Consider the following 23,944-nt stretch of genomic DNA (forward strand, 5'->3'; position numbering starts at 1 on the left):
CATTCCAAAGTACAGATTTACATTGCCCCATAAATCCCTGTAAGATGAAAGGTAGAGGAGGGTCTCAAGATGCTTAGTAAAACCATTTGGATGTACACTCAGGATTATTCATGTCAAAACCTTCACTCGTGTTTGAACAGCAATTACATTTAGCAATTGACCTTAGAGCAGCTCTGTGAGATAGGTGGCCCAATATTCATTCATTTATATTTTCGTTCATGCATTCGCTCACTCATTCACTCATTTATTCAACAAATACTGAGTGCTTAAGCATCCTTAGGTATTATGTTAGATGCGGGGGATACAGATTCCTCACAGAAGTTCCAGTTTAATAGCTAAGAACAGCATTACATCAGTGATCACAATTGTAAATGTATAATTAAACCCTGAGATGAGTTTTCTAAAGTAAAGCAATGGTCTGAACAAAGAATCTTAACCCATATTGGGACGGGGGTCAGAGAAATCTTCCCTGAGGAAGCGATGTGGAGGTGAATTCTGAAGAAGGTGTTAACTATATGAATTGAGAAAGGTGATGCATTCTAGTCAGAGGGAATAGTGTATACAAAGGCCCTATGTTGGCAAGGCCCATTGCTTGCTCAAGGCACTGGAGAAGGAGGACAAGAGCTGGGCTGGACAAGTAGGTTGGGACCAGGTCATGCGGGGACTTGTAGGACATATGAGTAATGGGGAACCATTTAAAGGGGGTAGTTGGTGGTGATATGATCATATTTGCACTGTGAAAAGGTCAGTCTGGCTACTGTGTGGAGAACCAGTTGGAGGGAAACTTGGGTTGATCCTAGGAGACCAATTAAGATGCTCTTGCAGTAACCAGAAGATGATGGACCCTTATACTAGGGTGGTGGTGAAGGGCTGGCACAAGATGAGCATTTTGAGAGAGATTCATTGGGTGAAGTATATAAGACTGGATGATGAGGTGGAGGTGGCATAGAGGAGGTGGTCTCATTATTCTCATCTTACAAATGAGGCGCCGAGGCTTTGAGATGGTGCCAAATTGCCCAGAGTCAATGGCAGGGCCAAGATTATAGATGCTAAATTCCATTTGAGACCACTGAGTACAAGAGATCAGTTTCCTCTTTATTCCATCTGCATCCTTATAACCACAAGCATACACACAAATACATACACTCATGCAGCTTCAGCAACACTAGTGCATGAGTACACACACACATACACACAAACACAAAACCCAAATTCCAAAAAATAAAATCCCTAATCACTTTTTCTTTGCAATGCTTAACCCTTCTTGGTTTCTTCATGCTGCTATACGAGAAATGCTACAAGTAGGTGGCTTTAATGAAGAAAAATTTATTTCTCACAGTTTAGGTGGTTAGAAGTCCAAATTCAGGGTGCTGCCTCTGGGGGAAAACCCTGGTGGCATAGTGGTTAAGTGCCACGGCTGCTAACCAAAAGGTCGGCAGTTCGAATCCACGAGGTGCTCCTTGGAAACTCTGTGGGGCCGTTATACTCTGTCCTGTAGGTTTGCTATGAGTTGGAATCGACTCGATGGCACTGGGTTTTTGGTGCCTCTAGGGGAAAGCTTTCACTGCCTGCTCTGGGGGAAAATCCTTCTCAGCTTCTCTAGTGTTCTTTTTGGCATTCCCTGGAGATCTCCATGTGACATCTATCTTGCCCGCATATGTGCTTGCTTGTCTGTATGCCCAATGTGTTCTTTTTATACCTCAGAAGTGGTTGGTTTAAGACACAACCTTCACTGATATGGCCTCACGAACAAAATAAAGTCACATACCCAAATGGGATTACATTCATAGGTATAGGGGTTAGGATTTATAATATGTATTTTGGGGGGACACAATTCAATCCATAAGAACCCCTGTCTCCATCAGGGGACATTTCCTAACTGTTGCTGTTGTCTTAGGTGCTATCGAGTTGGTTCCTACTTATACTGACCCTGTGTACGACAAAATGAAACACTGCCAGTCCTGTACCACCCTCACAATCATTGCTATGTTTTAGCCCATTGTTGCAGCCACTGTGTCAATCCATCTCATTGAAGGTCTTCCTCTTTTTACCAAACATGATATCCTTCTCCAGGGACTGGTCCTTCCTGATAACATGCCCAAAGTACATGAGATGAGATCTCGCCATCCTCACTTCTAAGGAGCATTCTGGCTGAACTTCTTCCAAGACAGATTTGTTCATTCTTCTGGTAGTCCATGGTATATTCAATATTCTTTGCCAACACCATAATTCAAATGCATCAATTTTTCTTTGGTCTTCTTATTCATCGTTCAGCTTTCATATGCATACGAGGTGATTGAGAATACCATAGGTTGGATCAGGTGCACCTTAGTCCTCAAGGTAACATCTTTGCTGTTTAACATTTTAAAGAGGTCTTTTGCAGCAAATTTGCCCAATGAAATACATCATTTGATTTCTCGACTGCTGCTTCCAGGGGCATTGATCGTGGATCCAAATGAAATGAAATCCTTAACAATGTCAATCTTTTCTCCGTTTACCGTGATGTTTCTTATTGGTCCAGTTGTAAGGATTTTTGTTTCCTTTATGTTGAGGTGTAATCCATACTGAAGGCTATGGTCTTTGATCTTCATCAGTAAGGGCTTCAAGTCCTCTTCACTTTCAGCAAGCAAGGCTGTGTTATGTACATATCACAGGTTGTTAATGAGTCTTCTCCAATCCGGATGCCATATTCTCCTTCATATAGTCCAGCTTCTCGGATTGTTTGCTCAGAACACAGATTGAATAAGTATGGTAAAAGGATACAACTCTGATGCACACCTTTCCTGATTTTAAACCAGGCAGTATCCCCTTGTTTTTTTTGAGCGACTGCCGTTTGGTCTATGTACAGGTCTCACACGAGCACAATTAAGTGTCCTGGAATTCCCATTCTTCACAATGTTATCCATAATTTGTTACAATCCACACAATCAAATGCCTTTGCATAGTCAGTAAAACACAAGTAAACACCTTTCTGTTGTTCCCTGCTTTCAGCCAAGATCCATCTGACATCTGACCTGGCTAGTATTTGAAATACTAGTGGCATGGCTTCCAGCATCATAGCAACATGCACGCGACCACGGTATGCCAAACTGACAGATGAGTGGTGGATCTCCTAACTACTCGACTCCATTCCATTAATTGCTAACTCTTGATCCTTCTTTACAATCTCTGTTCAGTTTCTTCTCTTCCTTCCCTCTTTACGGCCACCACTCTAACACTGTTGCAATAGCCTCCTGCAGCTTCTCTTGCTCTCAAGCCTCTTTCTTCTCCAGTGTGTCCTATGCAATGTTCCCAGATTGATTTTCTTCAACCACCTCTTTTCATGGTAACAAATCCTGTCCATCAACTTTAGGTGTTTCCCTCTGTTTACATTTTAAAGTCCTATCTCCTTGGTCTGCCATTTAGGCCCTCCAAAGGCAACTCTCTCATTATTTTCTTTATAATCCTTGGTTCCTCCAAATTGGCTTAATATTACCCACTCCTAACTGGCCATCTTAACATTTTAATGGGACCTAAGAACCGTTAAGGAGCCCTGGTAGCCCAGTGGTTAAGAGCTCCGGTGTTAACCAAAAGATCAGCTGTTCAAACCCACCAGCCACTCTACAAAAGAAAGATGTGGCAGTCTGCTTCCATAAAGATTTACAGCCTTGGTATGGGGCAGTTCTACTCTGTCTTATAGAATCGCTGTCAATGAGAATGGACTCCACGGCAGTGGGTTTGGGTTTTTTGGTGGTGAAGAACGGACGAAATTCTTTCAAATATGTTAGTCTAATGTTCAAAACAACCCTGCAAGGTAGGCATTTTTGCATTTCACAGGTGAGTAAATTGAGGCTCAAAGAGATTAATTCCACACAAGTGAATGGCAAAGCCCAGGTTCCAAACCTAGTCTTTACCTCTAAATCTAGTGCCCCTTCTACTCTACCACAGCTGTCTCCCAAGAAGGTGGTTACCTACAAACAGGAACTTTAGGGAGAGCAGGGAAGGCTAACTCTAATTCTTCTGCCTGCCTCCAGCCCCACTTCCAAAAGCAAAGCCCCACTTCCAAAAGCAAATGCATCCCTACATTACCAGTTCTCAAAATCTCCCAATTACAAGATCCATCCCTTTATCTTGCAATGGCTGATAATGATAATAACATTTGTTGAGTGATGACTATATGCCAAGCACTATTCCAAGTGCTTCTTGTGTGTTAATTGATATCATCCTCAGGACATCCCTTTGAGGCAGGCCCAGAGAGGTTACATACTTTGACCAAGGTCACACAGCTAAGTGACAGAGCCAGGATTCAACCTCAGGTAATCTGGCTTCAGAGTTTTTACTGTTAACAACTGCACTATGCTACCTCTCTGTTAAAAAGGTAATATTGCAAGCAGCAAATATGTTAAAAATTGTGAGAATGATAAGTGCTATTTGCCATTCATACCTTAGTATGAATGAATCTACAAATCATTTTTCCAAATTCTGTGTGTTAGTGGAACAGGAAGAGAGCATGAGATCACCAAAGGCCTCATTTTCAGACTTAAATTTTTTTTCCATGACCTTGACAGAGGGGATAGTGAGGTGATGAAAGGTTAGAGAAGTGGTGAGAAGAGAGGGAAGGGAGAAAAGGGAAGAGGAACAGAGAGGGGAAGGAGAGGGTCCTGAAGATACCTCTTCCAACCTTGTGGTCTTCCCTTGAAATTGCCTTAGATGCCTTCCTATCTTATCTTCTTTCTTCTCTTGGACCATGGGGCCCAGTTGTAGCTTCATGGAAGAGAAGGAGAAAATGTGGCCAGCACTGCCCCTGCTGGGTCACCCCAGATGCCAGAGGCTGGGCTGCCTTAGGCTGGAGATACGCTCCTAACTTCTTGCAGAGGGATGGCACTCCCAGGACCAAGTGAGTCTCTGTAACTTGCACAGTGAATGTGAAGCCACTTCTATTCATTTACACCAACTCTTTTTTGTTTGTTTGTCTCTCAAAGAGTAAAACTATCATTCAGTCCATTTTGGAAAATATACGTGGAACAAAACATTTGCCATTCTGACATTCTTCCTGTGTACAGTTCAGTGACATTAACTTATGTTCATCATATTGTTCAACCATCACCCTTATCCATACCCAAATTTTTCTATCACCTTAATAAACAGGGGCTCAGTGTCCTCTAAACACGGAGTCCCCCTTTCCCTCTCCTGCCTGCCCACTCCCCGTGACCACAAATACCATTTAAACCAATTCTTCATTAAAGTAAAAAGAAATTTCTTTTTTCACTTTCTTGTTGTCGTCGTCTCTGCTTAAAGAAGGCATAAAGATATGAAAAGCAGAAAAGATATGAAGGACAGAAAGCTCCCCACCTCCTTTTCCCAGAAGGATAAGTCACAAATGGTCAAACTCATTACTCAGTGTGAGGATCTTTCTAGCAATTGGGGCTCTCCAGAGAGGGGCTGGGCAGCTTTGCAAGGTTTTCTGACTGTGGAGGGCGTCAAGTAAAGCTGAACGGCTACCTAGAAGAGATGCTGTGGCAAGAGTGCAAATAAAGGAAAGACTGGATACGTTTATGGCCACTTCCAACCTGTGTATTACATTTCCACTCTGTCTTTCTATGTCTGTAACCTTCCGTCTCTTAACTCTTCCCCAGGCCACCCCCTACCAAGTTCACGGGGGAAAAAAATCCAAGTCTGAAAATGTGGGTGATTCGACCCTTTTCACTTTCACTCTGTAAAACAATCTCCCAAACAATTATTCAGGCTATTCAAGTACTCTGTTAGCTACTTTTACCTTATCCTGACACCTGTACTATTACTTAGTACTTCTCTTTAAATCAACTTATGGCTCCCTTGCTCCACTTGCCCTCGAGTTGATTCTGACTTATGGTGACTCCATGTATGTCAGAGTAGAACTGTGATCCACAGGGCTTTGAACGGCTGGTGTTTTTGGAAGTAGATCTCCAGGCCTCTTCTTCTGAGGCACCTCTGGGTAAACTCAAACCATAAGCCTTTCTGTTAACAGCTAAGCTTGTTAACACTTTGCACAACCCAGAGACTCCAAATCAACCTGTATTTTTACATAAATGTATTCCTCTTACAAAAAAGTATACATACCTCTGCCATAAATGAAAAAAAAAAAATTGCTATCACTTGTGATTAAAAGAAGGTAACCTATCAACTAGTGACAGCTTCTCGCTCTGTCTTTGTTAAAGGGAGATTAGAAAGGTGGTAAAGAAAGACATATTGCAACAACAAAGGCTTTCTCTTTGCTCCATAATCAGAAGCAATGGAAGAGGCAATTTGTGTCCCACCATGTGACCTAGTTTTGCCATTCGTGTTTGTGGACTGCATCAGTTGATTCACATTCCACCAATGGTACAGGCCCCCATGTTGGGAAGAAATGCGTCATTGAAACTCAGAGCCTCTTGAACAAAGTCGACAACCCATGGTGGTCTTAGGCAGACTCTGGTGTTCCCTCATTCCCCCAGACACTGAACTTCTCTCTTCTCCATCTGAAGTGCATTTCTGACATAGCTTTGTTTTTCCCGTATATTCTGTATTCCAACCCACGCTTCTCCTTATGTTTCTACTTGTAAGAAAGAGAAAGAAGCTAAATTTTTGGAATAAGCAATTTCTTCACAGAGAGTCCCAAGACTGCACTGATATAAAAGCTAAATAACCTCTCATTCCAAGGGATGTTGGTCCCTGAGGCCAAGACTGAGGTCATTAGCAGGGCAGGAGAGGGAAGCATGGATGGTAACTACGTTCATTCATCCTGGTGCACACATAGACAGATGCCCTCAGCCTCCTGTAGGCTAGCAGCCTTCCCGGCATCAAGAGTCACCTAGAAAATTCTACCTTCTTCTGTATAGCTTCAAACAACCTGAAGGACTGCCCTCCCCTCGCACTTTGTCAACTGATGAAATGCATGGTAAGCGCCTCGCAAATTGACAGGTGCTCTCCTGTTGTTTTGTTGTTGTTGTTGTGTGCCATCAAGCAGATTCCAACTCAGAATGACCGTATGGAGGTATAATGTCTTACGTATTGCATATTTTTCAATATCAGTTTCTTTTAAAAACGAAATCCAGTAGGATGCAAACAGACCTCTGGAGAAGTGATTGCACCTCATGATAGGAACATTTTTCTTCCGTTTGTTGTCAGCCATTTTCCCTTAGCCTTTGCTAAAAGCAGATGAACTGTGATCCTAAATGCTCAGGCTGTACACGCAGAATCACACACTTACACATTCAGTGTGCTGTAAAAGGGGGCGTGGGGAGAAATTTTCTGCTATTAAATTTTTACAAATCGGGCGGATTTTGAAAAAATAAAAATCCATATTTAAGAAAAATTAAATATCTGGTATGTCCATACAGTTGGAAATATCAAGTGTACTAAGTGCCAAAGAAAGCACAATGGTGTCAAAGAAATTCAAGCTGTAAGTGCTATAAAGCAGTGACAAGCAATTGTCCAGCGTGGCTAACAGGAAACACTGCATTTAGCAGTCAATTCAGTTTGTATTGTAGCCCCAACCCAGGGAGAAAGAAGAGAATGGCTAAAGGCGTGTTATGGAATGTTTTTAAAAATAAATAATTAGCCACAAAAGATTTAGAGAGGCTTTGGAAAATTGAGTTCAAAAGCAGAGTGTAAAGCAGTTGATCACATCTTCCACCCCAGTCAGGGTCAGGCTGCTGGTGGAAATTACTGTTAAGACTTTTGGAGCTAATGGAAGCTAAGGGGTCACAGCCAACATGCTATTTACTTTGGTCCAAGTCTTTGGTGCAGAACATTCTTGGGTGTTTTTGCTGCCACTTGAAATCAAATCCCAGCTCCCTTTATCCAAATAACCCATAAGCCCAGGACAAGACTGAGGGAAATTTGCATGTCTGAGACACTACCACAGGTGGTATCCATTTGGTGAATGATTACCTGGCCAAAGACTGAGAGAACCCCTTCATCATCTTTTCTCCTCTGTAGATGCTTCCATTCCCAGTCATCAGCAGAATGCCCCACAATGGAAACAATAAAAGAGAAGAGCCAGGAGAGGTCCTCCCACAGCCGCCATCTTCAAAGAGAATTTGTTGTCCTTTGGTGCAAATTCTCTCTGGCAGCCATTCCAAGCCCCCTTCTCTTCCGCCCCCTCTTCTTGCTTAAAGCCTAAAAATTCTACTTTCAGTTCTCTCTGCAGATATTTGAGACACTGATCTGTACTCCCACCTATTCCCTTCTTTTTAGCCTTTGTTTTTAAGAAAATTTCTCTTCCAAAGGCCATTGCCCCCAGACAGAAGACCAGAAGCCTCTCTTATTCCCTACCTTTTGTCCTTTACCTCTAGTTAGAGGCCTTACCTTGTGGAATGATAATCCCATGAGCCAAAGACAATGATAGCTCAGTTACACTGTTCATCACTGAGGCAAAGGTCCATGATGTCAAGGTCCATGCCGTCCCTGTGACCAGCACAGAGAGCCTTTTCAGATGTGTCATGTGGTGGGTTAGAATGCAGGCTTGAAGCCAAATAAATTGAATTTAAATATAAACTCTACCTCTGATAAGCTGTGGTGCCCTGGTCAAGTTCCTTGGTGCTTCTGACTCTACATTCTTATTTGCCAAAAACAATAAGTAATGCCTCCTTCACAGGGATGCTATGAGGTTGAAATGCACTATGTGAGTAAAGCTCTGAGCTTAATGCTGAACATGTGGCAAATGCTCAATGAAGACAGCTTGATAACTACAGGCTCTCATAGAGACAGGTATTGGTGGTTTAGTGGTAGAATCTCACCTTCTATGCGAGAGACCTGGGGTTCTGTTCCTGGCCTGTGTACTTCCTGCATAGCCACCACCTGACTGTCAGGGGAGGCTTGCGAGCCGCTCTGATAATGAACAGGTTTCAGTGGGGCTTCCAGACTAAGAAGGACTAGGAAGAAAGCCCAGATGATCTACCTCCAAAAATCAGCCAATGAAAACCCTATGGACCACAATGATTTCATCTGCAACTGGGGTCATGGGGATGACGTAGGACCAGGCAATGTTTTGTTCCATTGTGCTTGGGATCACCATGAGTTGGGGGTTGACTTGATGGCAGCTAACAATAACATCAAAGAGACAGAGAACCCATGCTCCCCAGCCACCTCTCAATCACAAAGACTTACCTTGTCCAAAAGTCCAGGTTTGTTACAGATGTCTTATATGTGTTGTCTGGCAAAACAGAGCTGCAAGGAGCTTTGCATCAACACAACGGCTTGTCACTGTGTGTGAAAAATCAGCAAAGAAGGATTCTGCTCTCCATAACTCACATCTACTCGAAATAATTCTGCACGACTTCGTTAAGGTTGAAGAATTGCACTTTTCCTTCACCCCTTTCTTCCTCATACTTACTTTGCCTTTACAACTCAAGAGATAATTGCTCTATTAACAAATGTTTATAGCATCATAAAGGAATGGGAGAGGGAGGAAAAAGACTATTTTCTTTCTGGGCCAGTCCTTTCAGTTTCTTGGAAGTACTGGAGAGCAATGGAATACACCATAAATAATCTTTGGAATGAAATCAAAGGATTCATTTTTCAGCCACTAGCAAACAGTTCTTTGCAAAAGACTCAGAAACCTTGTGGGGAATGAGGCTACCAGGAATTTTCCTAGTGGCTGTAAGGATGTCACCACAACTCTGAGTTGTGAAGAAATCCTGACTTTACTGGAAACCAGAGGAAAGCTCTAGCAGGTACTGGTAAGGTCTATGGAAATTCACCACTGGATCCCGGGGCTGGGGATTGAAGAGAGCCTTCTGGAGAATTCTCTCCTCTTTTTCAGGCAGATGAAGTGTTAGGCTGTTCAATAGGAATTTCCTGTAACTATGTGAAGCCCCTCATGACTGGGGAAGAAGATTCCTTCATGATCTCCCCCAAAACATCCCAAAGGCTTTACCAGGTGAACCCCTGACCTAGGGGGCTCCAGATGGGCACATGATGACCATGTTCAGGAGTCAGAGGTGCCTCAACTCATGCAATTCACCTTCTTGAAGTGACTGTGCCTTATCGGTTGATAATCTGTCTCTTGGGCTGTTCTGACCTCTTTCTAGGATGTGGTTCTTTTTATAAGTGTCTTTGACAGTGAAGGGAAACCCTGGTGGTGTAGTGGTTAAGTGCTACAGCTACTAACCAAAAGATCAGCAGTTTGAATCTACCAGGTGCTCCTTGGAAACCCTGTGGGGCAGTTCTACTCTGTCTTATAGGGTTGCTATGAGTCAGAATTGACTCCAGGGCAATGGTTTTTTTTTTTTTTTGACAGTGAAGAGTGTGCTTGGCTCTCTGCTCCCTGCCCCCTTCCCCAATCTTCCTTCTCTTGCTGTCCCCCAGAACATGAACTTTGATTTGTCTTTGGCCCAGTGATAATGTTTTCCTTGTGAATTATATGTGAAATTACCCCACCATCAATGCCCAAGTCCTCGCCTCACCTCTGACCCTGGAATTTTCTACAGCTTGCAAATATGGTGGGGGAAGGATGGCAAGAGTATTGGTGAGGAGACAGTATCCACTCCGCTGCAGATCACCTCTGTCCCACTGGGAAAACCCTTCCCTTTCTGGAGTACCTCAGTTTCCCCTTCAGAAAAAAGGTAGGGTTGAGACAAACTTAACTTTAAGATCCTTCCCAGCATTAATATTTAAAGATTCTAATCCAGCTGCTCAATAAAAATATATGTGAATACATAGATACACATCTGTAGCTCTCGCCTTGGTTCATAAAGGCACAGCTCATTCCTGAAGATCAGTTTGAGTTAACACGTTCCGTGGTGTGCGTTCTGTAAAATAATTTAACCAGTAAGCTGCGCTTGCAGAACAGTCATTCATAGCCCCAAATAGAATGATAAAGTTGTCTCTGTACTTGGGTTTTTAAAGGCTGTAAAAATGCTTGCCCTCAGTCTTGGATGTAATAAGTTATAATTTTAAAAAGCTGTGTGAAAATGTCTTATAAATATTATATATACATACACACACACACACATATATCTATATAAATATAGGGAAACCCTGGCGGTGTAGTAGTTAAGTGCTATGACTGCTAACCAAAAGGTCGGCAGTTCGAATCCACCAGGCACTCCTTGGAAACTCTATGGGACAGTTCTACTCTGTCCCGTAGGGTCACTAAGAGTCAGAATTGACTCAACACCAACAGGTTGGGTTTGGGTTATATATATATATATATATATTTTTTTTTCCTGGTTTTAATACATACAGCTTGTTTGCACACTGTGTTTCACCCACTGCCACGGTTCAGCCTCTGAGGATAACTAAGAAAAACCTCTAAGATTGTTAGAGGGGCGCTTCACCTGCCAGTCTGGGCTGCGGGATCTCTATAGCAACCAAACATAAATCAAGGAAATGGCCCCTTTTGTAAGTTGGTTAATAGGCACAACATGCTTCTTTAGAAAATCCAACCATTCTTTCAATAGACTTTGATTGAAAGTCAGTCTTTTCTTCAGACACATTCACATTCGCATCTAGTAGCAGCTTGTATGGCTGTCCACGGGCTAATTTATTACCCTTTAAAGATCGGGCCAAGAAAAAATGGCTCTGGGAACAATGTTTACATTCAGAGGCATAAGCGCAGAGCCACAAAAGAGCATCCTTTTGTTCCGAACTTGGAATATTAATCTTTAACCTAGGACTTTAATTTCCCCCTCTCATGGGGTTCAACAGAGCCCCTCCCCCCATTAAAATTTTACCAATTTAATGAGACATTGTTTCTAATATGTGGGAAGGGGGGGCAGCAAGTCGTCTTCCCATTGTTTAGCCAAACCTTGATGGAGATGAATTGTTTCTCAAACCCCCTGCCCTCCCCTTGGAGGATGCTCTACTTGAGAGATGCTGATGAGGGGAGCTGGCTCTCTGGTCCCCACTAGGAGAATTTCAATTATGAACACAAATACGAAGGCTGTTCTTCACCCCTCTTAGTACACCCAGGTAAGGTCCCTCAGGTGGAGAGACAGCCCCCTCACCATCCTGTCCCACCAAAACGTAACTTGGAAATGTAACCAAGAAAGGCCCCGCATTGAACAAGTCATCCCAAATGTCACAGAGTACAAAGGAGAAGTGGGGGCCCACACCGAGCACTTCCTTTCATGTGAGCAGGGTCACATCACTGAGTGAATGGGCAGCTTTCTTTCAAGGGAGGAGCCCAGCGCCCTGCCCTGTCTTCCTTTGAGGTATGGAGAAGAGCCCAGGAAAAGGCTACAGAAACAAACCTTTGTAGTTTTTGTTTTTTTTTTTTTCCTAGTAGATTCTGAGATGAAAAAGTACTTCTAAAACGAGGCGGAGCTCACTTTGCTCTGTGTAGCTTCGTATCACAGATGGGGTTGGGCCCAGAAAGATTTATATTAATGCTTCCCTCTGTAGCTTTCTTAAATCCTCAAAAAACCAAAGTCTTCAGAAACCAGACTCTTCAGGAGCTCACTTCCCTTTGATATGGTCAGCTGTCCCCACTGGCAAGAGGGGGATAAAGGGCCCTCGGCTGGTTTCCAAATGCATGTGTTTAAACATGCCCTTTATTTCAGTTGTAGAGTTATTTTATGAGAAAAAGTGGTCTTATCTTATTCAGGGCTGGCCACTGAGAAATAGCTTTGGCCGTAGCTTTTGCCCAATCCTTAACCTGAAAACATCAGTGAGGCCTGTGAAACCGAAAACCCATTGCTGTCAAGTCAATTCTGACTCATAGCGACCCTATAGGACAGAGTAGAACTGCCCCATAATGTCGCCAAGGAGTACCTGGTGGATTCAAACTGCTGACCTTGTGGTCAGCAGCTGAGCTCTTAACCACTGCACCACCATACCATACTCTTTGCCGTCGAGTCAGTTCTGACTCATAGCAACCCTATAGGATAGAATAGAACAGAACTGCCCCGTAGAGTTTCCAAGGAGTGCCTGGTGGATTTGAACTCCCAACCTTTTGGTTAGCAGCCATAGCTGTTAACCACTACGCCACCAGGGTTTCCACTGTACTACTGGGACCCCCGAAACGTAAGGCAAAATCATCACAGTGGTCAGAGAGCTCCTAAGAGCAGAAGGAGATCCTAGACACACAGCAAAGGGGGTTAGTTTTATTTTATTTGTCGTTATTGCTGCTTCTGTGGTGAGGGGATCAAAAAAAAAAAAAAAAAAAAAACCCGTTGCCATCGAGTCAGGCTTATATCGACCCTATAAAACAGAGTAGAATTACCCCATACCGTTTCCAAGGAGCACCTGGTGGATTCTGACTGCCAACCTCTTGGTTAGCAGCCGTAGCTCTTAACCACTGCGCCACTAGGGTTTCCGGCTGGGGGATCATATGGAGCCAAAAGATTCACTATTCTAGTGACTCACAGCTTAGCTTTGCGGCCACACAACCATATCAGACTTTATGGATAGTTCCCACCACGTGCCTATACTCAGGTCCTGGCATATCTTGGAGAGGCAACACAGTACAGTAGTTTAAAGCGTGAGCAAAGCACTGAATTGTCAATGTTCAAATCCCAGCCCTGCCACTTGCTGACTGTGTCATCTCAGACAGGTGACTTCATCTCTCCATGCTCAGCTTCCTCCTTTGTAAGATGAGGATCTGTACTTCATAGAGTCGTTAGGAGGATTGGGTGTGTTATAATAAGCTACTTGGAAAAGTATCAGCACATCATGAGCCCTCAAATGTTAGCTTGTTAACATTTTTGGTGCTTTTGTTGAGTTGATGCTATTGTTTTGTTGTTATTGTTGACTAAAGGGAGAATTGTCTTGGAAGAAGTACAACCAGAATGCTCCTTAGAAGTGAGGATGGCAAGACTGCATCTTATATACTTTGGAGATGTTGTCAGAAGGGACCAGTCCCTGGAGAAGGACGTCATGCTTGGCAGAGTACAGGGTCAGCGGAAAAGAGGAAGACTCTCAATGAGATGGATTGACACAGTGGCTGCAACAATGGGCTCAAGCATAACAACTGCTGTAAGGATGGTGCAGGACCGGGTAGTGTCTCGTTCTGTGGTACATAGGGTCGCTATGAGTCGGAACTGACTCAATGGCACATAACAGCAAAGGGAGAATACACGTTCCTCAACATACAACACAACATAGGCCAAGTTCAGATAACATTTTGCAGAATAAAAAAAAAAGGATGAAAAAGAAAAATTCCTAAGTCTGTTAAGAAAATCCAGAGATAGGAGGAAGCAGCTGTGTGTTTGGCAATGACTCATCCCATTTCCTTAAAACCATCACCTCCTGGATTTTATAGATGTGTCTCAGGTTTGGGAGTTCTGGCTAAAAGGCTCTGTACACCTGGGTATTTGTGAATGTTTTGAGTGTTGTGAGAGTGCGTGTATTCATGTGTGTGTCTGTTTGTATCTCCTGGCCATTCTTTACCATAAAAATGAAGAACTGGTTCTTCCCCATCTACCCTTGCTGGTCTCACAGGGTCACAACCTTGTTGCATTTTTGTAGTTCAAGCAGGGACTACTGGGGCTCAGTTGCATGTGTGCTATTGCTAGGAGTGACTAATCAGGGCTCATTAGTACTCAGTCCTCACTCTGTTCTTTGTCTAAGGGCTTTGTTCCTTTCAGTAGACCTCCTGAACATCAGCCCCAACTACCAAGGAGACAATAGCCTCAGAGGAACCAAGGAGGCTATGTGGAGGTAGTCCACCAAAGGAATCAGCCACGGGAAATGCCACTGTTCCCCAGGAAAGAGCCCCACACCTGTAAGAGTTTTATGAACAAATCAGAACTATCCAAAAGGACCAATGAAATTAAAACTACAAAAGAGACTTAAAAAAAAAAAAAAAGTTTTGCTTATTTGTCAGTAGTTAAGAATTAAATTTATAAACATCGGGTACCCTTTGGAAAGCAGCTTGCTCTGGTGGGAAAAGTTTGGGTTTTGAAGAGAGACATTTAAACTTTGAGAACTTCAGTACTTACAGTATGACCTCAGGTGAGTCACTCAACCCACAAAGCCTCAGTTTCTTGCTCTATGTAATAGGAAGAAGACCTACCTGTGGGGCTACGCTTCAGCTGGTGGTGTTTATGGCTGTTATGATTGGGAGTGCTCATATTTTCCTAATTTTTAAACATGTTGACAATTACCACTGGCCTTGCAGCATTGCTGAAAATTTAATTACAGTGTCAAGTGTGTGGTATGTGCCCAGCAAATGGTAGCAGTTATCATTCCTGACTAGGTTGCTAGTTTTTATACTGTGCACTATAGAAAGATAACAATGAATGCAAACCTGGTCTTGAATTTACTGTAGCTGTCAATGGCATCCAGTAAGAAAACATAAGCACCATTCCAAGTATTTCTAACAGAAGGAATTTAATACAGGGAATTGGCTATACAGGAAACCTGAGGAAGGTAAAGAAACCTAGACATTAGGTGTAGCAAGAAGCTGTTACCACCCCTAAGGCTGAAGGTATAATGGAAGAGATGGTGCTGCCGAGGACTAAGAGCTGGGACATGCAGTGGGAGCTGGAACCACAGAGGAGATTCAGTCTCTGAAGAGAAGCCACCTAAGTCAGAGTGAGAAAGAGGTGCCCCGGCTCCTTCCTTCTCCTGCCCTCCAGTCTTCTGCTAGTGCCTCCCATTGGTGGAACACAGTTGGTAACTTACACTTTCCCAGTTGTTTTTTTTTTTTTTTTTTTTTTCTCCTCTCCCCTGCTTCTGTAGAGGAGCCCTGTGGCATAGTGATGAAGAGCTAGGCTGCTAACCAAAAGTTTGACAGTTTGAATCCACCAACTGCTCCTCGGGAATCCAATGGGGCAGTTCTACTCTGTCCTGTGGGGTTACTATGAATCAGAATCAACTCGACAACACTGGTTTTGGTTTGGGCCCTGTAGAAATGGAAGGAAAAATCACAGCTTGGATCATTTGCTCTCAGATTCATTCTCTGCCCTGCTCCTGCTGTGCTGTTTCTCACAGGGTACCGTGGAACATGTGTAGATAACAGTGCCCCGGTTGACCCTAAGCTACATAATCGGTCCTGTACTATACATCATGGGATACCCAAAAGCACTTCCATGTGTCTTCCTCAAGACAATCTTCATCTGATCATTTCTCCAAAAGAAGCATATATAACCTGTCTTGGTCATCTAGTCCTGCTATGACAGAAATACCACAAGTGAATGGTTTTAACCATTCAGTTTATTCTCTCACAGTCCAGTAGGCTACAAGTCCAAATTCAGGGCGCTTGCTCCAGGGGAAAGCTTTCTCTCTCTGTCAGCTCTGGAGGAAGGTCCCTGTCACCAGTCTTCCCTTGGTCTGGGAGAATCTCAGTGTGGGAACCTCAGGTCCAAAGATATGCTATGCTCCCCACGCTGCTTTCTTGGTGGTATGAGGTCCCCATGTCTCTGTGCTTGCTTCTTTCTCTTATATCTCAAAAGAGACTGGCTTAAGACACTATCTAATCTTGAGACCTCGTCAATACAACTGCAACTAATCCATCTTATTGTATCTTAGTGATAGGATTTATAACACATAGGGAAATCATATCAGAAGATAAAATGGTAGAAATCATACAAGGAAATCATGATCTAGCCAAGTTGACTGATATTTTGGGGGACACAATTCAATCCAAGACATAACCCTAAGTGGTAGACTTGTATTTTACCATTTATTGTGTATCTCTCTTATGCTAGAGAGGCAGTATAGTGTAGTGGTTAAAAACCAGTAAAAAGAAAAAAAAATGATACCATCAAGTGCATTTTGATGCGTGGCAACCCCATGTGTACCAGAGTAGAACTACGCTCCATAGGCTTTTCAATGACGAATTTTTAATGGATTGCCAGGCCTTTCTTCTGAGGTACCTCTGGGTAGATTCAAACCTCCAACCTTTCAGTTGGCAGCTGAGTGTGTTAACCGTTTGTACCACCCAGGGACTTCTTGTGGTTAAGAACAAGAGCTCTTAAATACCTGGGTTCAAATCCTGACTGTGCCATTTATCTGTTATGTGATGTTAGGCAATTCAACCTCCCAATTGCTCAGTTTTCTCATCTGTAAAATGGGATTAAGAATAATCCCAACCTCATGGAATTTTTTTTTTTTTTTAATCTGCCTAATGATGCAGGGCTGGGTCTCCCCAAGCATTGGGTGGCAAATTTCCCAGGCCCTGCCTAAAGTTCTGGTGTCGGGAGGCCCGGTTTTATTACTGTATATAATACGAAACAAAAACCAAACTCACAGCCGTTGAGTTGATTCCAACTCACAGCAATCCTATAGGACAGAGTAGAACTGCCCCATAGGGTTTCCAAGGAGCAGCTGGTAGATTCGAACTGCTGACACTTTGATTAGCAGTCGAGTGCTTAACCACTGTGCCACCAGGGCTGACAAAATGGGGCTTTTTCTTCTTCAGTGTTGACAGACATCCCTATACGCTAGATACCAGATACCAACCTGCGTGTAAGGCAGATCACCTAATCCAGGAAGGCATGTGCTGAGAACAAGCTTCATAACCCTTCAGCCCTGTCACCGCTATTAGCCTCTGAGAAGGGTGCATAGGTGCCAGGAGGAGGAGGAAGGTGGGGGGATAACTATATGTGGAAACTATTTGGAAAAAGGGGAGTTTTGCCTCCTCACCCATCAAAAGTGTGTCTTAAAAGTTTGTCTTATTGTCTAACTCGATAAATGTTCATGGCTTTTTATATCAGTCTTGGTGGTGCAGTGGTTAAGTACTCGGCTGGGAACCAAGAGATCAGTGGTTTGAACCCACCAGCTGCTCCGTGGGAGAAAGATATGGTAGTCTGCTTCTGTAAAGATTACAGCTTTGGAAACTCTATGAGGCAGTTCTACTTTCTTCTGTAGGGTCACTATGAGTCAGAATTGAGTCTACAGCAATGGGTTGATTGTGTGTTTTAGGGTCTAGTTCAGTCGACTGTGCAAGAAAAGTGCATTTAAAGGTGCGTAATCCTACATAATAGAATAAACCCTGGGGGCAGTAAGACACCAAAGGATGCAAAATTTGAGGTGGACCTTAAAGAGAGAAACAGAAAATGGTCAGAAGATGGACAGTTATAAAGTATTCCAGACACAAGAAAATACGTAGGGCAACGCACCCTGAAAGTATTCCAAAATGCCTCTTTCTTTCTCAAAGAAGCTGGGAATTAGGGCTTTGCTGGAAGCTACTGCTTCGAGGAAAATTGGGATTGCTGTGTCCAATGGGAAAAGCCACGTGGGAAAATACTTCATCACTTTCTAGCTCTGGGACTTCAGGCAAATTATGTCCTTGTGCCTCTGTTTCATCCTCTGTAAAATGCTGTTTTTAATTCTACCCACCTCTTGAGTTTGACGTGAGGTTAAAATAAGATCATCCATGAAAGTGCTTAGCATGGTGTCTGGCACATAGTAAGCATTCAAAAAAATCTTAGTAGAGTTATGTTAATTATTTGACATAATTTATTCTCTTCCTTGTATAAAGGTCAGGTGCTACCATTTTACAAGGAAGAGAAGGATGGAAATGGCCTGGATCCCTGGCAAGCAGAGCTAGCTCAAAAGTCCCATTCTTCCTGGAAGAGTCAATTTACTCCCTGTCCCAGTTGTTTTATTGTTTAATTCAATAGTTCTCACAGTGGGGTCTTAAACCTGACCCATGAACTGGTCCGTGGCATTGTTACTGGTTATAAGTTGGAAGTCCCTATACATCTGTTTTTCTTACATGAATCTGTATTTAGGTGAACGAGCTGTCTCACTAGAGCCCCACCCCTGGCAGTGCTTTGCTTCCCAGCTTCTCTGGAGAAGGCGTGGTTCAGGGGCAAGGAATTGTGCCTTCTATGCCTCAGGAGGTCCATGAGACCCATGGATCAAGATGGTTCCTTGAGAGTTTGTTTTTATACAGGGCTCTGATCCCCTACAAGCCTATGTTCTATGGAAAGAATTAAATAGACTCTAAAATGACTAAAGTTTTAGGCCTTTAATCTGGCCTCTGTAGAGTTTTAAGAGCTCCATATATAGATGTTTTTATATATAGATGTTAGGACATCCAAGGACCCAGGTGATAGCATGCCAAATGGTAGTGTATCCACTCAAGTGCTCATCTTTCCTGGGAGGGGGTTCATTGCTTTCTTTACATTCTTAAATGGTAAAAAGAAAACTGACTTAGGATAAAGTTGGGAATTTAAGGCCTAGATAGAATAATCAGAACTATAACTAAATCATAGACTATTTGAGAGAAGGGAGTGTATCATCAACTCATTTAACCCTATAACTGCCTCCTCCCCACCCCTGACATGGCAGCGTTGAAAAAAACTTGAGGACCCGGAAGTCACTTCTCTCTTTCTCAGCTTAAAGCTTACTTTTCATTTTGTTCTGGATTCAGACTGGCCAAAGGCTTTCCTGCCTTCTCCACAGAGATGTAACATAATATGAACTCATCAGAATCAGGGTTTGCTTGTTTTCTTGTAATCTGAAACTGCTTTTATCAAAATCCTAATTCACTAGGAAAAACTAATTATGTGCAAGAAAAAGCAGATCTTAGTAGGTTTTTTTCCCCCCTTTCCTCTTAGATATCAGGACTAGAAAGTATTATTTTTTTCCTTTTGTTTCTTCCTTATTAAAAGGAAGGGTCGATCCCATTTTTTTCCCCCGCATCCTCCAGTTCAGTCCGACGCATGGGATTAATTAAACAAGACAAATCACTGGAAGAACTATTTATCTTTAGCCAGGAGTTTGTTTCCAGAATTTTTTGATGTCATCCTAGCATTTCCACTTTTTTAGTAGCTTTTTGTAATGACGAATGGGCTCCATGGCTTTTAATCCCTGGTGAGTCGAGTAAAAAAACTGCATTCGCTTGAATATATGTGTGTACATATGAGAAACATTAATTTTTAATTTACTCTGTTTACCTTGAGAAACTGCCAGTGAATGATTCAGATATTCCAGAGAAAGGGGCTTTTCTTTTGTAATATAGGACAAAGGACAGCTAAGCATGTGTTCTTTCTTCAAAGTGAAGGTTCAGAGCAGGGGGAGATAGCATTTATTTGCACAGCTTACAAAAAGGACTGTTTTAACTATGTAAACACTCATATAATTTTATGAAAAGTTGCTACCAAATCTTTTCATCTTGTATACACTTAAAAAATAGGCTTAGATACAGGGATAAAGAGCTAGCATGGGCTGTTCCCACATTCCATTAGTTCAGCAATTCATTGTATGTCTGTGTTTAAGACTCAAACCCCAGGGCAGTGATTTGCATAGTCCTGAGTCAGGCTGGTCTCTGATTTCTAATCCCAGATATGACATTAATACGGAGGATTCCAGCACTTCTCCACCCCTGTCTGGTTAAGCACTCAGCTGCTAACCAAAAGGTTGGCTGTTCGAACCCACCAGCCACTCCATGGGAGAAAGATGTGGCAGTCTGCTTCCGTAAAGATTACAGTCTAGGAAACCTTACGGGGCAGTTGTACTCTGTCCTATAGGGTCTCTGTGAATTGGAATCAACTCGACAGCAATGGGATTGGGGTTTTTTTGTTTTGTTTTTTGTCTTGGACTTGGGTGCCCCGGGAGGCTGGATCCATGGGGTCTGCTGATTCCCAGGAGGAGCACATTTTCCAGTTTCCCTGCAAGGGCTTGGGAATGAAAACTGGTGAATCCCAGCAAGCTTTCTAATAACTGTGCTGTATACAACCTAGTTCTTGGGGCTGGAGGCCTCTTCATCTCTCCCCAAATTACCCAAGAACCCCTAGGGTTTACTCTGGTGAAGGGGTAAATCCTAGTTCCAAATGCTAGGGGAAAACGAGAGAATCTGAGGAATTCCCTACTGCTGCTGCCTCCCAGCCCTGCATTGAGGCCGCCATGTGTGATTGTGCCCGTGTACACTGCACAAGGGCAGTACACCTAAGGGAACCCAGTTCTCATCACAGACATTGTAGGTTTACGTGGTTAGGACAATCTTCAGGAAGATAGCAATATAGTGACTTGTTCTGAAATCAGTGTACTAGGTCATTTTTAAGTAATGTGAAAACTGTTCTCATTAGTGAAGCCACTATTTTCATAATAAATAGCTAACCTTTACCAAAAAAAAAAAAAAAGAAACAGCTGACGTCAAGTTGATTCCAACTCATAGCAACCCCATATGTGCCACAGTAGGGTTTCCACTGGCTGATTTTTCAAAAGTAGATTGCAGGCCTTTCTTCAAAGGTGACTCTGGGTGGATTTAAACCTCCAACCTTTCAGTTAGCAGCCAAGTGTGTTAACCATTTGTACCGCCCAGGGACTCCAGCTAACATTTAGTGAGCATTTATGGGGGAACAATGGCTAATTGCCTTTGGTCTCTCTCCTGAGGACAGAGGTTCTTAACCTAAATTCAGAGGATTCTTAAGCTTAGATAGGAAAAAAAAAAAAAAATGCATCTTCATTACCACTCACCCTTAGCTGAAGTTCAGGATTACGAATAGAAGTCACCAACCACAGTATTACTAGCAGTGCCTGTAATTTGTTTTGTCATGTCACATTTACATTGTTGTAATATCTCAAAATATTGTTCACGTTCATCACTCTTTCAAAATTATACAAATCATTACGACCTACCACTGATAGGTTATTTAATGGGTTAAAAAAGAGGAGCGTCTATTACTATATAACAGATTTTCAAAACATATTTCAACAACTCTCTTTTAATAAAAGTGGTTTCCTTTGTAATCCTATGTGTTTGATGATATGAATTTAGAAACATCACTCTGAGAAGGGGTCTATAAGCCTCACTGGTCTACTTAAGAGGTCCATGGCACAAAAAAAAAAAAGAAAGAAATGTGAAGAGTCCTCTCTAGGATGTTAAAGACCTGGAAATAGCAATTCTTTTATCTCTGCTTTGAACCATTTGCCCCCTCAACTGACAGTGGAAAAGTCATAATAATTGGAAGAATCTACCTGAACAGTTTGCCTTTTATGCCTAATTTCCAGGCAGTGTAATTATAACTATGCATAGCATTAAAAATGTGTCAAATTGATTTTTAGCTCATTTGATTCGATGTAAATGCCAACCTCTGTTCATTTAAGCATGGTCTTCAGAATTTCGTCACCAGTGCCTTAGACACAGTCAAGGAGCAGAAGGTATGACATGAAATAACATGAGCACCACTGCTCAAAATTTAACCTGTCTATCCGTTATGTCTGCTGCGGATAAAAATTCTTTTCTGTGGAACGAGTCCGATAAACACTCTCTTATATGGACAAAGATGACAGTGTCTTCTTCTCATTTGTTTAGCACAAGCACATACTTTTCAACTTGGACAAATGAGTGGGGTGCTGTGAAATATGGCCAACTTTTAGATTGTGGGGCGTGTGTGTGTGTGTAGGTAGAAGAGCGAAAACATGCTTAACAAAACTCTGATTTTTTCCCCCGTCTCCCCATAGCTCCTAAGCCCACATGGTCTCTTGGTCTGAGCATTAACAGAGACAGCCTAGTCTCTGAACCACCAATTCCAAACCCTAGAAGAAAGAAAATGTCTGTCCAAGTCTGATGGCCTCCTAGGCCCATTCAGGAGGCCAAGGGGACAAGTTTGCATAGTATAAACAGGACTACAGAGGCCACCCTGTGAGTAGAGGGAGTTTTTTGAGAAGAATGGAGGGAGCCAAAGCTGTCTGTCACAGGGTCACGAAAGGCTTAAGAAAGAGAGACCACATGGTCACTTGGGGAAGCCAGAACTATATGCCCCTGACCAGCACAAAAAGATGAGCAGGAAAGACCAGGCTAACAGTTCTTATACTTTCAGATTTATATTCAAAGAAGGTAAGAGGGCCTTTTAAGTGACTGACTCTGTGTTAGGCAGTTTTTACATACATCGTACCATATAATCCTTAGGCTGCAGCAGCCAATTTTTCTCTGATGTTAGCCTCCTTTACGGAATTCCTTCACAGAATTGGAGCCCTCCCCTTTAAAGTCTCCTTCAGCTATTTCTGGGAGTCCCTAGCCCCACACACATGACAATTTCTGGGCATCTCCTTTTGAGTGTCACACATGTGCTCACCTTCTGTCTTAGGCTAGGTTCTCTGGAGAAGCAAGACCAGTAAAGTGTATAAATATGTAGAGAAATTTATATCAAAGAAATGGCTCATGTGATTGTAGAGGCTAGAACATCCCAAGTCCATAGGTCAGGCTGGAGACATCTCCTGATTCATGTAGCCGCAGGGGGTGACGAACCCAAGACTGGCAGGTCAGAACAGCAGGGCTCTTGCTCTCAGGCTGGGAAGACCAACATATCCCAAGATCCACAGGCAAAATGGCAGGTAACTTGCTAGCTCAAGTCCCAAAAACCAGAGATCAGATGAACAGGAGCCAGCTGCAGGATCCAGAGTAAGCAAAACCCCGTGAGCCTTGCCAGAAAGTCCACCTGTATTGGATGCAAGCCACACCCCCAAGGAAAATCCCTTTGAGCTGATTGGCTACTTACAGCAGATTCCATCCTGTAGGCGATCACATTATATCAGATCTCATCAAGGAGTGACCACATCATCGTAACTGCCAAACTACATCATAACTTCCAAACCACTGAGAATCATGGCCCAGCCAAGTTGACACACCACCTCAACGATCACACCAACTTCACCCAAGGTGGGCCATTTTCCTTCTCTCCTACTTGACCCCTCTAAGTGATGGCAGTTGCTGAGACCTCTGCTGTTACTGGGGCTGTCGAGAGTGTTTCTCCACCACCATGATCCCAGTGCCATAGTGTGCCATTTATTTGCTGGCGAGATTGTAAAATGGAGGAACCTCTGTGGAAAACAGTCTGGCAGTTCCTCCAAAGTTAAACACATGACCCAGCAATTCTATTCGTAGGATATACCCAAGAAGGGTGAAAACATAGGCACACAAAAGCATGTCCCCAAAAGTTCATAGCAGCATTATTCATACTTGACAAAAAGTAGAAATAACATCTAAATGAACACTTCAGTTCATCAGCTGATGAATGGATAAATAAAATGGGTTATATACACACAACAGACTTGTTCACCCATAAAAATAAATGAAGCACTGATACACAGGACAATGTGGTGAGGA

This window comes from Loxodonta africana, chromosome 27 (genome assembly GCF_030014295.1).
Source record: "Loxodonta africana isolate mLoxAfr1 chromosome 27, mLoxAfr1.hap2, whole genome shotgun sequence".
Taxonomy (NCBI): Eukaryota; Metazoa; Chordata; class Mammalia; order Proboscidea; family Elephantidae; genus Loxodonta; species Loxodonta africana.